Here is a 13,609-nt window from a genome sequence, read left to right as displayed (position 1 = left end):
AGAGTGCACTCCCTTGCCGCATCAACTTGGAATACAACCCTCTCCTTGTGGTTTTGGTGCGGTAGAGACCATACCATGGCACTCCAAGGGAGCGGTCCTCTCTTCCGTATGCCATTCCAATTGATCGTTGATTGGTCATATTTAAAAAAAAAATGTTTTTTTTCTTTTTTAAACCTTTTAAATTGAGTGTGGCATGAAACCACACTTTTGTGGCAATTACTGACGTGCCGCCTACGTGGTAATGAAGGGGAAGGGAGTGAAACTTTTGTGGCACCACTCCGTCTAATCTGAAAGAGAGGGACTAAGGAAAAGGTGATGATGAATCTAGAGGAGAGGATTGTGCAATCATTGATCATTATTATATAAGTAGATTTTAATTCTTCATGTAGTAATAAAGCACTTTTTCTTTTCTTTTTTTTTCCTTAATTCTTTTTTTATGTATCAAAATCTTAAATGATCATATGAAAAAAATAATAATAAATAATAAAAAAATAAAAATAAAATAAAACTAACACGATTAATAAATTAATTGGTTACAACATAAAAAAGAAAAATATGAGATAAATTTCCAGCAAACGATAAAAAAAAAAAAAAAAAAAAAAAAAAAAAAAATTGTTAATTTCTACTAAAAAGATCACATGCATATATTTATAAAGTAAAGGAATTTATTATATTAAAAACAAATCTCCTTCTAGGACTTCTTCACCTTAAGTAGAACAATGTTTTGCATTAAAGTCTTTGACATAATTTAATCAGGTGCCTGCAGTAAAAAGAACAACAACAAAGAAACCTATAAAACATGGTTCAAAATACATGTGAAGATCACAAAAAGGACAACAATGTTGACTAAAAGCAATTTTAAGTTATTACTATCTAATAACAATTATTATGGTGATAGTTTTGACATTAATAGATAAACAACCATTATAAACTAACAACACATGATTAAAGAAAAGAAACTACCTTCAACATAGAATTAGGGTTGTCCTGCTCTTTTTATTACACAAACTTTAATTAAGTTCTTTGTATAACCTGCAAGAAACAGATGCCAAATAAGTAAAATCCATCAGAGTGATGTTTATCACTTGTAAAAAATTAGAAAACCTATTAACTTCATCAGCATGGCACATATTCCCAATACATCAAGAAATAGATTAATTTCTAGATCCGAATTTAGAGAAAAGAGATAGAATAAAATTTGAAACAGAACAATACCCACATATTGTATAACACCGACGTAATGAAGATCAAATGAATCCACCTGGGAAGAGAGGTACTTCATCTTATTTACTGGTGTACTCCACCCTAATCATTTGTGACCATCAACAACTCTTGATTGAAGTTATCTTCACCTTCATCCCTGAAAACAAAAAATTATGGCCAGAGAAACTGAAGTACTAAAGCAAAACTTTTTAGGAGAAGAAGATGCAAATAATAGTGTGACCTGTGAATAATTTTAATTAGATGAACCTAGAAAATAGGAAGATAAAAGTCATGTTCTCCTAGATCCTTACTTAATTTCAGGAGAAGAAGATGCAAATAATATGCCCTGACCACAACGTAAACATAATTCATGGGGTTATTTAACCATATGAAGCAAAATATGAACCCAAAACAACAAAAAGTAGTAATATGAGGTATTTACCTTAACGAAGAGAGTTACAAAACAAAAGAGCTACTTGTAGCCTTGGCTTCAACAAAATGCAAACATAGCAACCAATACAAAAAAAAATAGAACCAAACGACAAAATTAAAATGTAAAAATAGCAAGAAACACAAAATTTTGATCATACCTTTGAAGCAGGGGCATTAATACACACCTTATTATCCAATTCTTTAATCACATCTTATCTTGTCCAAAACTGATCAAAAATCAAGAAAAGAAAGATAAGGTACACGCAAAAGAAGCCAACCTCAAGTTGAAAACCTACAATCCTATGAAGAGTACGTATACAGGGTATACAGAATATGCTACTAATCATGTACCTTTAGCCTATTAGCATGTCTCCTTTTGTAATGATGATCCCTGAAAGCACACCGATCATAGCACCAGGTTATGGAGATGTCAAGAAAATAGAAATGAATAATGAAACTAAGAAGGGGGATGGGTATGAATAGTTCGACCGCATAAACAAGTATAGAGTTCCTGTGGAACCTCCATTAACTATAAAGATGAGAAAAAGAGAGGATTTGATCGAAACCAATGTAAAATTTACCTCGAGGGAACGATCTGTGGCCTCCTTTGAACTTCAAAAATCAAGGATGTTGGTTTGTTATTCACTTAGTGGGTTGAGAGAATATGGTTATTTAGAGAGATAAAGGGGAGGATTCAAATTTCAAAATATGAAGATGATATATGACCGAAAAGTGATCTAAAATTGTGTGGCCTCAGATACATTATACATATGAAGATGCTATATGACCGAACTTCCTGCAGTTGCTCATGGGGGAGATGGCAGTTGCTTATGGCGTAGATGGTTTTGCAGGTTTCAACTATAGCTAATGGAGGTGTTGAAGGTGGTGGAAGGAGGCGACGTTGATGGTGAAGGTGGGTATCTAGGGTTTAACTAAAGAAAAAGAGGATGAATGGTCAGGGCGTACATTATGTGAGAGCATACAACAAAGAGGAGGAATTATGGGTTTTCTTAAAAAGAGAGCAGCAATGGTTTTTAGAGGAAGTGACCGAAATGCTAATATATGGGAAGGTTGGCGAGATTCGAGGAAATCAGGTATACACAAGGCCGGTCTAAACGTATATGGGGCCCGGGACAAAAAGAAAAAAAAAATGTCCCTTAAAGACAAATATAATAAAGATTCAAAAAAAAATCATTTATTTTTCACTATAAACACGTCCAATTAGCAATAACAATCAAGCAAAATTGTTTATGTTTTGAGCTAGTTTGAGTTTAAACAACTTTAGATCATAAAAATTATTTATGTAATATATTTTTTTTTATATATATATATACTACATAACCCATAAATTTTGGGTCCCTTGGAGACGTGGGCCCTGGACGGTCGCCCGGGTTGCCCACTGTGAAGACCGGCCCTGGGTATACATAAGAGATTAAACGGGCTAGGTCAAACAATTGAAAGAGCTTGGTTAAACTTATTAAGCAGTATTATTTTCCTTTGACTTTTTCCAATTGTTGACCAAACAAGATTTGACGTATAAATCGATTGTAAATAGAGTAATAAAGGTTGTACCTTTTAAAAATTCAGCATTTTACCAAAATTTTAAAATAAGAAATATATATATATATATATATATATATATATATATATATATATATATATATATATATATATATATATATATATATATATATATATATATATGATTCAACGTATAAATCGATTGTAAACAAGATTTTATTGAAGTTGTTATTCTCATGATTTTGAATTGAAGCATACGAGGTCTTCTTCTCAAAAAAAGAAAAAAAAGAAAAAAGAAAAAGAATTCAAGTTCTTTCTTTAATATGATCTCCTTCTTCTCAAATTTCTTGCATTTACTCTGAATAGTATTCATGAGAATTCATGAAAAACAATTAATTAACATTCTTTAAACATCTTATTTTCCTTAATCCTTATATGAACGTTTCCTACTCCAATAAGTAAAAATCCAGTAATGGTATCCTACATTAGATTTAAACTATTATTATAAGAATATTAAAAAGCATCAATATTATTAAACTGATGAGAAATTAACCATGGCTTTGTGTATACAACATTAACATGTAACTAGAAATAGTAACGATTCTATAATACATTATAACCTAAATTAAAATTTATATTCTCAAGCTATGTTCCTAAAATATGACGTTTTTAATGTTTTTTCAAATGTTTTTATCCAAAAAAAACTAACAAGAACCTTACCTATCCATTATGACAGTGTTCTTTCAAATTATGGCAATGTTCTTTTAAGAAAGAAATTAAAAAACAATTGGGTTAGTGACCATCGGATTATATCATGTGTGACATGATATCACATGTGATAGCATTGTATTTTATAAAAATTTGATTTTAACAATTTTTTCATAAGAAGGTATATTGTTTTGTTGTGTGTGACTTATTTACCCCTGAAATTCTACGTTTCTTACGGAGAAAACAAAAAAACATCAAAATTATGCAATAAATATTATTTTACTTTCAGAAATATTGAGTTTTGTTTTTTTTGCCCTTACTCTAAAAACTACTTCTATAAACTTTCTGGAAATATCCACTTACTTCTTATATTTACTTTGAATGTTGACCATTTATTAACATAATTACATAGTAAATTTAGTGTATATTTACTATAACAAGGACAAATCATATATATCTACTTGAACAGGGATCATTTTTGTAAAAATATTATAGCAGAGACCATTACTGTAGAGTTACTATATCGAAGACCATTCCGGTAAACTTACTTGAAAAATAAACATTCATCGTATTAACACCTTCTAATGGTGAGTTTTTTATCATGATTTTTTTTCATATTCCAACTAATGAGGCAAATAAATCTTGTTATTTTGGTTAATTCATATCCAAGATAAATAGGATTTATTCACTCCGACCCTATGATTTTGAATTGTCTATGTTTTACCTATTTTATCTGGTCCATATTACTTGGTTGAGTCACATATGTTTAATAATGATTATTTTTTTTACAAACAGAAACATGGCTCAAAGCACATCTGCTAATTGTAGCAACGCTTCGTCCTCCATCCTCTACTTTGAAAATGACGATTTCCTTAGATTTGATTTTCATGCTATTGTTGATCTCCAACTAATAGATGAGGTTTATATACCTAACTTTCATTTATGAAATATACATTATGTCAGATAGTTTTTGGATTATTTTTATCCTTATATTTCATTTTACTTTTTTTTATTATATAATTTACTCTTACATCAACATTACTCATGAAAAAAACATTGATTGTTGTCGGTACGATTAAACACGTGTGTACTGATGTGGAATTATACTATTTGACGTGTATTATATGTCAAGAGAAAGCCATAAAAATCGTTTTAATGCATGAGGATCAAAAGCAAGATAAAGAAATTTTTTATTATTACACATCAAATTGCATGAACAAAGACATATTTGTTGTTCCAAGGTTTTCAATAATTCTTTTTGTACATATTATTATAATCTTCGGTTAAATTTTCTAATTTTATATTATTGAATTTATTTATATCAATGGTTTTAGTTTCAAAATCATTATTAGAGTACAAGACTTTACCGGTTTGATGTCGCTTACATTATTTGATTGGAACGCAAATATACTTCTTGAAAAAATCGAACAACAGCTGCTTCAAAAGTTTAATGAGGTTATCGACATTAACTTCATTTACATAAAACTAATTTTTACTTTTTGTCTATCTATTTTTATAACCGTTTATTTTTATTTTTATTTTTAGGAGGGTAATATGGAGATTTATGCATCTACTTTGAATATACTTTTGGATAAAAAAAAGTTAACGTTCAAAAGTCAAATTTCACATGATAATTTGAAGGAAAAGTTGATGGTTATGAAATCTCAAAGTTCACTGCTGATAATAAAATTATAGTTGAATTGGAAGAAAAAAAAAATTGAACATGTAACATTCTTTTACGAAGAATACTACAAACACTATACTTATGAAAGTTCGTTTTTTATATTTCAGTTGATCAACTAACATATTTCTATGTACTACAATTGTCGACCCCAGAATCCAATTCGTTTAACGTTTTATTGGTAGAATTTGGATATCAAGACACATTAAATTTGAAGGTTTTAAATTTAATATAAATAAATCAAATGTTTTAAATACTTTAGAATATTATTAACTTTTAGATGGACATATGAATTTATTTTCTACATTTAGGATGTTGTTTTGTTTACTAGTGATAAAGCCACACCCTCTTGGAATATTGATAAAAGTACTGCAACAAGCCCAATAACTAAGCGAAAATCCTTTAAAAAAGTGTTTGGACATGAAGAATTAAAATGCAACCTGGAAGATGTTTACGATGTTGATAATCCAGCAATAATGTCCTCAAGCAAACGACCGTCAACATCAATGGCAGATCGTAGTTCTGGAGAAGGCAAACCAAAACTGTTAATTTCAAAGAAAGAAAAATGATGTATGATTTTCTTGATTTTGTTTGAGTAGTTAGGTGATTTGAATACGATTGGTTTCATACTATGTTTACATACTATTTGGTTTTTGGGTTTTTTTTTATGACATTGTATCATACTTTTCGTTTTTGGGTTAGAATTTTGATCATTTGAAAACATTTTGGGTTTTATGAAATGTTGAATTATTCATCTATTTGCCTTTTTGTAACACCCATAATCTTGAGATGTATTTTATATGCTAATTTGTGAGTGTTGGGGGTTTCCATGACGTGGTGGAGGAACCACCATGACATGGCGATGGCAAATTGGTCGCAAACTCATTTAAGCCACCACAACATGTCATTCTTTTGGCCATGGCATGGCAGTTGTCTGGAGGTCTAACCCCTAAATTTCGGGTCTTGCACCCTATTTAAAGGAAGTAGTAGCTAGGGTTTCACCTCTTATCAACCTCCAATACCCAGAAACCTAAACCCTAGCCCTCTTTGAAGCTCTTGACTCATTTGGTGTGTTTTGTGGCATTGGAAGGAAAAATAAGGATCTTTTGTGAATAGATCAAGCAAGTTATTCATCTATACTCCTTGTGTGCATCTTCTGGATCATTTGTGAGTTCTGACGTCTTAATCTTGATGACATTTACCTGATATAGCTAGGTTATTTGGTATGTTTTGGTCTATAGTTAAGTTTTAGATAGTTGAAAGAGATAAAGTTTGCAACTTTATAGCTCACTTTTGTCCCTTGGTCATCATATACTTTGGATCTATGATTAGGATTTCTAGACTTAAACTTAGAATGCTAAGTGGAATTTTGAGATGTGTGTCTGTTATGTTTTAGACACGAGCACTAGTTTATTTTAGGAATGTTGCCTAAAATGATTTATGTGCTAAATGTTGTATGTTGCCATATATGATATTATTTGTTCGGATCTATGGTCTGTTGCCGACCGGATCTAGAAACTTTATGTGTGTAGGATTCTAAGCGTACGTCTACGATATTAGAACTAGCATGTAAACGTTTCGGAGTGATAAGGATGATTTGAATATCTATCGTGAATAAGGATCTAATTTCACCTTATTCGGTGTGTAGATCAAAATGGTGAGAACAAGAAGTGGAGTTGGAAATGCTGATGAAAACAGAAATCAACCACCAGTGATTGAACAAAGACCTGTTGTAGCAGCAGCACCTGAGCCAATAACCATGGCTGGTGTGCAATTGATGATTCAGACGATGTTGGATCGTCAGATGGAGGAAACTAGACGGTTGCTTCAACAAAATCGTGAAGAACTGTCGATTCGTGTGGAAGAGCCTGAATTAAATGAAGGGCACTCGGAAGGTGGAAACTTCAGTGGATCAGTTGGTCAAGCCAACCCACCGATAGTTAGGCAAGATAACCGCGATGGAAGGAATGATGGAATGGGATGCAAGTACAAGGACTTTTTGACTTGCAAACCATCGACCTTCAATGGAAAGGAGGATCCGATTGGGGTTATGGATTGGATCTCCGAAATGGAGCTAGCCTTCATGACGTGTGGCTGCAGAGGTAAGTTGCAAACCATCTATGCCGTGCGTCAATTCCGAGGTGGAGCCGTTCGTTGGTGGAACACTCTAGGGAAAACTTTGAGCCCTAATGAGCCACTGCAATTGTCATGGGCAGAGTTCTTGGTGCAGTTTAAGCGCAAGTTCTTCTCAGCTCAAAATCTGTTGGAGTTGGAGAACAAGTTCCTGGCATTGACTAAGGGCAGTATGTCAGTTGATGAATACACCAATAACTTCACCGATAAGATGGAGTTTTCCTTGCGTATCGTTCCAGACGAGCTGACGAAGGTGGACCGGTATGCGAAGGGACTCCTATGGGAGTATGAGGTGCCAGTACGTTAGGCACATACTTTAGAGGCAGCTATCTGGGCTGCCAAGTATGTTGAGAACATGATAAAGGGGAGAACCACCAACAAGGTTGAGGTTGGTGAGAAGAGGAAGTTTGAGGGAACATCTGGTTCCGGTAAGAAAAGCAAATTTTCGAAATCTGATTCGAAAAGGTTTAGTGGGGGTAAAGGAGGGGAAGCGAAGTGGTGTGAAAAGTGTAGGAAAAAGCACTTCGGGAAATGTAGCGAGGATGTAACTTGCTACAAGTGCGGAAAGGTTGGACATTTTGCCAATGAATGTCCGAACAACAAAAGGATGTGTTTTGGTTGTAATGAAGAGGGGCATATTTTGAAAGCCTGTCCGAAGAAGAAGGCAGCTAAGCCCAACATTCCACCAAAGCCGAAGGCGAGAGCATTCCAGATGACACTGGAAGCTGCTAAGGATGAAGCTGATGTCGCTTCAGGTACCTTTCTCGTTAACAATTTGCCTGCCCAAATTTTATTTGATTCTGGAGCCAACTACTCCTTTATATCGCATGAATTTGGTAGAAAACTAGCTTTGCCTATTAATAGACTAGATAATGCTTTATTAGTCGAAGTTGCTAGTGGCAAGTTTGTACCTGTTAGCCATCGTATGAAAAACATCTTAATTGACTTGAATGGGAATAAGTTCTGCGAGGAATTATTGCCTATCGAACTTAACGGTTTCGACATCGTGTTGGGAATGGATTGGCTCAGCGCCAATGATGCTGAAATTTTATGCAAGAAGAAGATTGTTAAAGTAAACCCGCCTGGGAAGGAATCGTTTATGGTGTATGGGGACAAACGCCGAGTGAATTTTGGAATCATTTCCCTAATGAAAGCCAGAAAGTGTTTGACCAAGGGATGTACATCATATTGAGCATTCGTAATTGATGCTAAGAAGGAGAAGAAGGTGATGCAAAGTATTCCTGTGGTGTGTGATTATCCGGAAGTATTTCCCGAAGATCTTCCTGGATTACCACCTGATAGACAAGTAGAGTTCAGAATAGACTTGCTACCAGGAACCACGCCAATAGCAAAAGCACCTTATCGATTAGCACCAACGGAGATGAAGGAGCTGATGATGCAACTTCAAGAGTTGTTGGACAAAGGTTTCATTAGACCTAGTTCATCGCCCTGGGGAGCTCCGGTGTTATTCGTGAAGAAGAAAGATGGAAGTATGAGAATGTGCATTGACTACCGAGAGCTGAATAAGGCAACAATAAAGAATAGATATCCGTTGCCAAGGATTGATGACCTATTTGATCAATTGCAAGGTTCGAGTTATTTCTCGAAGATCGATCTAAGGTCAGGATATCATCAGCTGAAAGTAAGAGAGCAGGATATAGAGAAGACTGCGTTCAGAACTAGATATGGACACTACGAGTTCTTGGTTATGTCGTTTGGACTAACCAATGCTCCGGCAGCATTCATGGATTTAATGAATAGGGTTTGTAATCCATTCCTTGATAAATCTATGATAGTGTTCATCGACGACATCCTGATTTACTCAAAAAGCCAGGACGAGCATGGCAGACACTTGCGAGAAGTGTTAGAAGTCTTGAAGAAGGAGAAGCTGCATGCTAAGTTCTCCAAATGTGATTTTTGGATTCGTGAAGTCCAATTCTTGGGTCACGTGGTCAACCAAGAAGGGATAATGGTTGATCCAGCAAAGATTGAAGCTGTAATGAAATGGGAACAACCGAAAAGTCCCACGGAGATCCGAAGCTTTTTAGGATTAGCCAGATATTACCGAAGGTTTATCCAAGGCTTTTCTTCGATTGCTACTCCATTGACAGCTTTGACCCACAAAGGAGCTGCTTATGCTTGGAGTGAGAAGCATAAAGAAGCATTCGAGAAGCTAAAGAAGAAACTATGCGAGGCACCGATACTTTCTCTACCCGATGGAGTTGAAGACTTCGTTGTTTATAGCGATGCGTCTGGGGTTGGATTGGGTTGTGTTTTAACCCAAAGAGAAAAGGTGATAGCATATGCGTCTCGACAACTAGAAGAGCATGAAAAGAATGACCCGACTCATGATTTGGAGTTGGCAGCGGTAGTTTTCACTTTGAAGATATGGAGGCATTACCTTTATGGCACTAAGTGCAAACTTTTCACTGATCATAAGAGTCTCCAATATCTCTTTAATCAGAAGGAATTGAATATGAGGCAACGACGCTGGCTGGAATTACTCAAGGATTACGACTGCGAGATACTTTACCACCCCGGTAAGGCTAATGTTGTTGCTGATGCTCTCAGTCGGAAAGTCAATCTTGAAAGGAAAAGGCCAAGAGCGTTGAGAATTGAAGTTGTCTCGACCATTGTGGAAAGTATAAAGAAAGCTCAAGAGGAAGCTTCTGAGAAAAATGACCGAAAGGAGGAACGTTTGGGTAAAACGTTGGTGTTTGGTACAAACGGTCATGGACTGAAGGTATTCCAAGATCGTATTTGGGTACCTAAGTCAGGAGGAATTAGAGATCTTCTTATGGAAGAAGCTCACAAGACCATGTATTCGATTCATCCCGGTAGCACTAAAATGTATAGGGACCTGAAACCCTACTACTGGTGGCCGACGATGAAGCTTGATGTTGCAAAGTATGTGGCCGAGTGTGTGACTTGTGCGAGAGTCAAGACACAACATCAGAAACCGTATGGGAGTTTAGAACCTTTACTTGTGCCTATGGGTAAGTGGGAAGACATTGCCATGGATTTTGTCACTAAACTGCCCAGAACAAAGAATGGTCACGACATGATTTGGGTGGTCGTTGATCGATTCACTAAGAGTGCGCATTTCATAGCAGCCAATGAGAAATGGTCTATGGAAAAGCTTGCGAATTCTTACGTGAAGGAAATTGTGAGACTTCACGGTGTTCCGCTAACAATTGTGTCGGATCGTGATACTCGTTTCACCTCAAGATTTTGGAAAAGTCTACAAGAGGAATTGGGTACCAAGTTGTGTTTAAGTACAGCTTACCATCCGCAGACTGATGGTCAGAGCGAACGAACGATACAAACACTTGAAGGTATGCTGAGAGCATGTACCTTGGAATTCCTAGGTAACTGGGATGAACATTTACCGTTGGTAGAATTTTCCTATAACAATAGTTTTCACTCGAGCATTAAGATGGCACCTTACCAAGCTTTGTATGGACAAAAGTGTCGTACATCGTCTTGTTGGCTTGAGGCTGGGGAAAAGCAGTTTATGGGACCGGAGATGGTTCATCAGACTGCTGAAAAGTTGAAAATAATTAGGGAAAGAATGTTAGCAGCTCAAGATCGTCAAAAGAGTTATGCTGACAAAAAGCGAAGACCGATGACTTTTGAAGTTGGGGATTCGGTTTTGCTTAAAGTCTCGCCGTGGAAGGGACTTATAAGATTTGGTAAAAGGGGAAAGTTGAGTCCAAGGTTTATTGGACCGTTTAAAGTTCTTCAGAGGATTGGGAACCAAGCTTACAAGCTCGAACTACCAGAAGAACTGAATGGAATTCATAACACTTTCCATGTGTGTTATTTGAGGAAGTTCACGGGAGAAGTTCCCGACATAATTCCACTTTCGGAGTTGAGAATTGATGAGAACAAAAGGTTGATTGAAGAACCAGAGGCAATCGTTGACCGAAAGACTAAGAAGTTGCGACGCAAGATGGTCGAGTTAGTTCTTGTCCGATGGAAACACACGAATGGGCTGAATCTCACCTGGGAGACGGAGAGTGACATGATGAGTCGATATCCGCATTTGTTTGCTGGTGTGTGATTCCGGGGACGGAATCATTCTAAGGTGGAGAGAATTGTAACGTCTGTGTTTCTGGGCTTGCCATTTTTAGCAATGTAATAGTCTAGGTTAACCTTTGTAACTAAATTTTAAATAATAAAAATGTATTATTTATGAATTATGTGAATTATGTGATTTATGTGTTTATTTTCTTGATTTTTATAATTTAATGAATTAAGAATAAAATAAGCGTCAAAATTAAAGTGTGAGATAAGCCCGACATCTTTGCATAAAGTTGTAGTGGTTGAAACAAGGATTCCGGAGATATAAGGAATGCCAAAATCCGAGTTATAACGAAGAAGTTATGACCTGTCGAAGTTTCGAGACAGAACCGATACGACGCCGAGCGACGTAAAATATGAATTTAAGATAGAGCGATATTTATCCTTAACATTCTAAACGAAAGTCGTAGATTTCGTTAAACCGAGAGCGTGCATAAAAGGAACGCCCAAATCTGACTTCGTATGAGGAAGTTATGATTTTCTGAAGTTTCGACGTGGCAATATGCAGCCCGAATACTCGATTTGAGATCGAGCGGTTTTTAGCCGAAACAATCTAAATGAGAATCGAAGATCTCGTTGTTAGTAGCAAAACGATGACAATTTAGGCAAGAACGGACGTCAGACGAAGAAGTTATGAATTCATAACGAAGTTTTTCTGTCCCGGCCTTCTAAAAATAAATAATAAAAATAGAAGTCAAAATTAGCCGACGGAGTCTAAATGAAAGTTGTAGAGTATGGTCTGACCTTCGCGTGGATATAAAGAACGTTGAAAACGGAGCTCGTATGCGAAAGTTACACAATTTAGAAAATTGACAAGTCAATTACGTCTCGCGTAATTTGAGTACGCCCCGCGTACTCAGTCGGATGCAACTTGTCTGACCAATACTCGAGTGCCACCAGTCGACACATGCAGTGACGTCAAAGTACGCCCCGCGTAACCCGAGTACGCCCCGCGTAATCCCAGACCCATCAGCCTATAAATAGAACTCGAATTCAGCCATTTTCTCTTGTTCAAACTCTTCTCTCTCTCTCTCTCTAAGTTTTGCCTCGTTTTGCGTGCCGTTTATAGCCGAAGCCCCGGTAATATTCCCGAGCCCCGAAGCAAGATCCAAAGCCCCGAGAATCCCGAAGAGCGTTATTCCCGAGCCGAAACGCTGCCTGCGAGGAGCCCGGTTTTGTGAAGATCTTCCAGATCTACGGAGAAACACCTCTTCTGCAAGCCGTAGTGCTGCCCGATCATCTTCTGATCAAGTGAGTGTGTAGTTACTTTCATTCCAACACAATATTATGAAGTATTTTATATAAAATACTTGCTATGTGTATATATTTTGTTGTTATATATGTGAATGTATACTCACTCTCTTCTATCTTATAGATCTGATTATTCCTCTATGAAATACGTGTTATGTGTGTGTGCCTCATCTGTTATGTGAAAAATGTTTTGATTGAGCATGCTATACAGGTGTCACACCCCGCTAAAGTGGAAACGCAAGGTATGACAGCGATAACGGTTTCAATGCAAAAGATAAAGATACATCACCATAGCAGTATTTAAAGTTTACAACCCATAGCTTCAAAAGAAACAAAATACAAGTTTTTCAAAATAACATTTTTCAAAATATAGCTTCATAATAGCTTCAACACGATGCAGCATGCTCTATGATGATGAATCTTTACATCCACTTACTAATTACTTCCTGAAAAAGAATGTAAAACGAGCGTCAACTATGAAAATAGTTGGTGAGTATCACAAGTTTATAAATCGATGGTACAATAATGCTTTTCGTAAGTACAAGTACATTGCTTTAATGATAAAACAGAGTTGATTGCTATTAAGGTATACAAGTT

The 13,609-nt window shown here is 35.9% G+C and overlaps 1 long non-coding RNA gene across 3 annotated transcripts; it reads right to left on the bottom strand.

Annotated features, from left to right (window-relative positions):
* Positions 1 to 627: 627 nt before the first annotated feature.
* LOC145029427 (uncharacterized) lies at positions 628 to 2,650 on the bottom strand. Of its 3 annotated transcripts, XR_013676532.1 has the most exons (7): positions 2,217 to 2,650; positions 1,987 to 2,026; positions 1,646 to 1,862; positions 1,515 to 1,549; positions 1,216 to 1,360; positions 964 to 1,032; positions 628 to 760 (listed from the first exon to the last, which is right to left on the bottom strand). It is a non-coding gene; the product is annotated as an uncharacterized LOC145029427 (long non-coding RNA). The 3 variants fall into 3 exon arrangements; XR_013676530.1 differs by having other exon boundaries at positions 1,216 to 1,549; XR_013676531.1 differs by having other exon boundaries at positions 1,220 to 1,549.
* Between the last annotated feature and the right edge of the window lie 10,959 nt (positions 2,651 to 13,609).

Source organism: Lactuca saligna, chromosome 2, assembly GCF_052625555.1.
Source record: "Lactuca saligna cultivar CGN05327 chromosome 2, ASM5262555v1, whole genome shotgun sequence".
In the NCBI taxonomy this organism is placed as follows: Eukaryota; Viridiplantae; Streptophyta; class Magnoliopsida; order Asterales; family Asteraceae; genus Lactuca; species Lactuca saligna.
The sequence above is the reverse complement of the archived record's forward strand: the minus strand, read 5'-3'. Positions and strand labels throughout refer to the sequence as shown.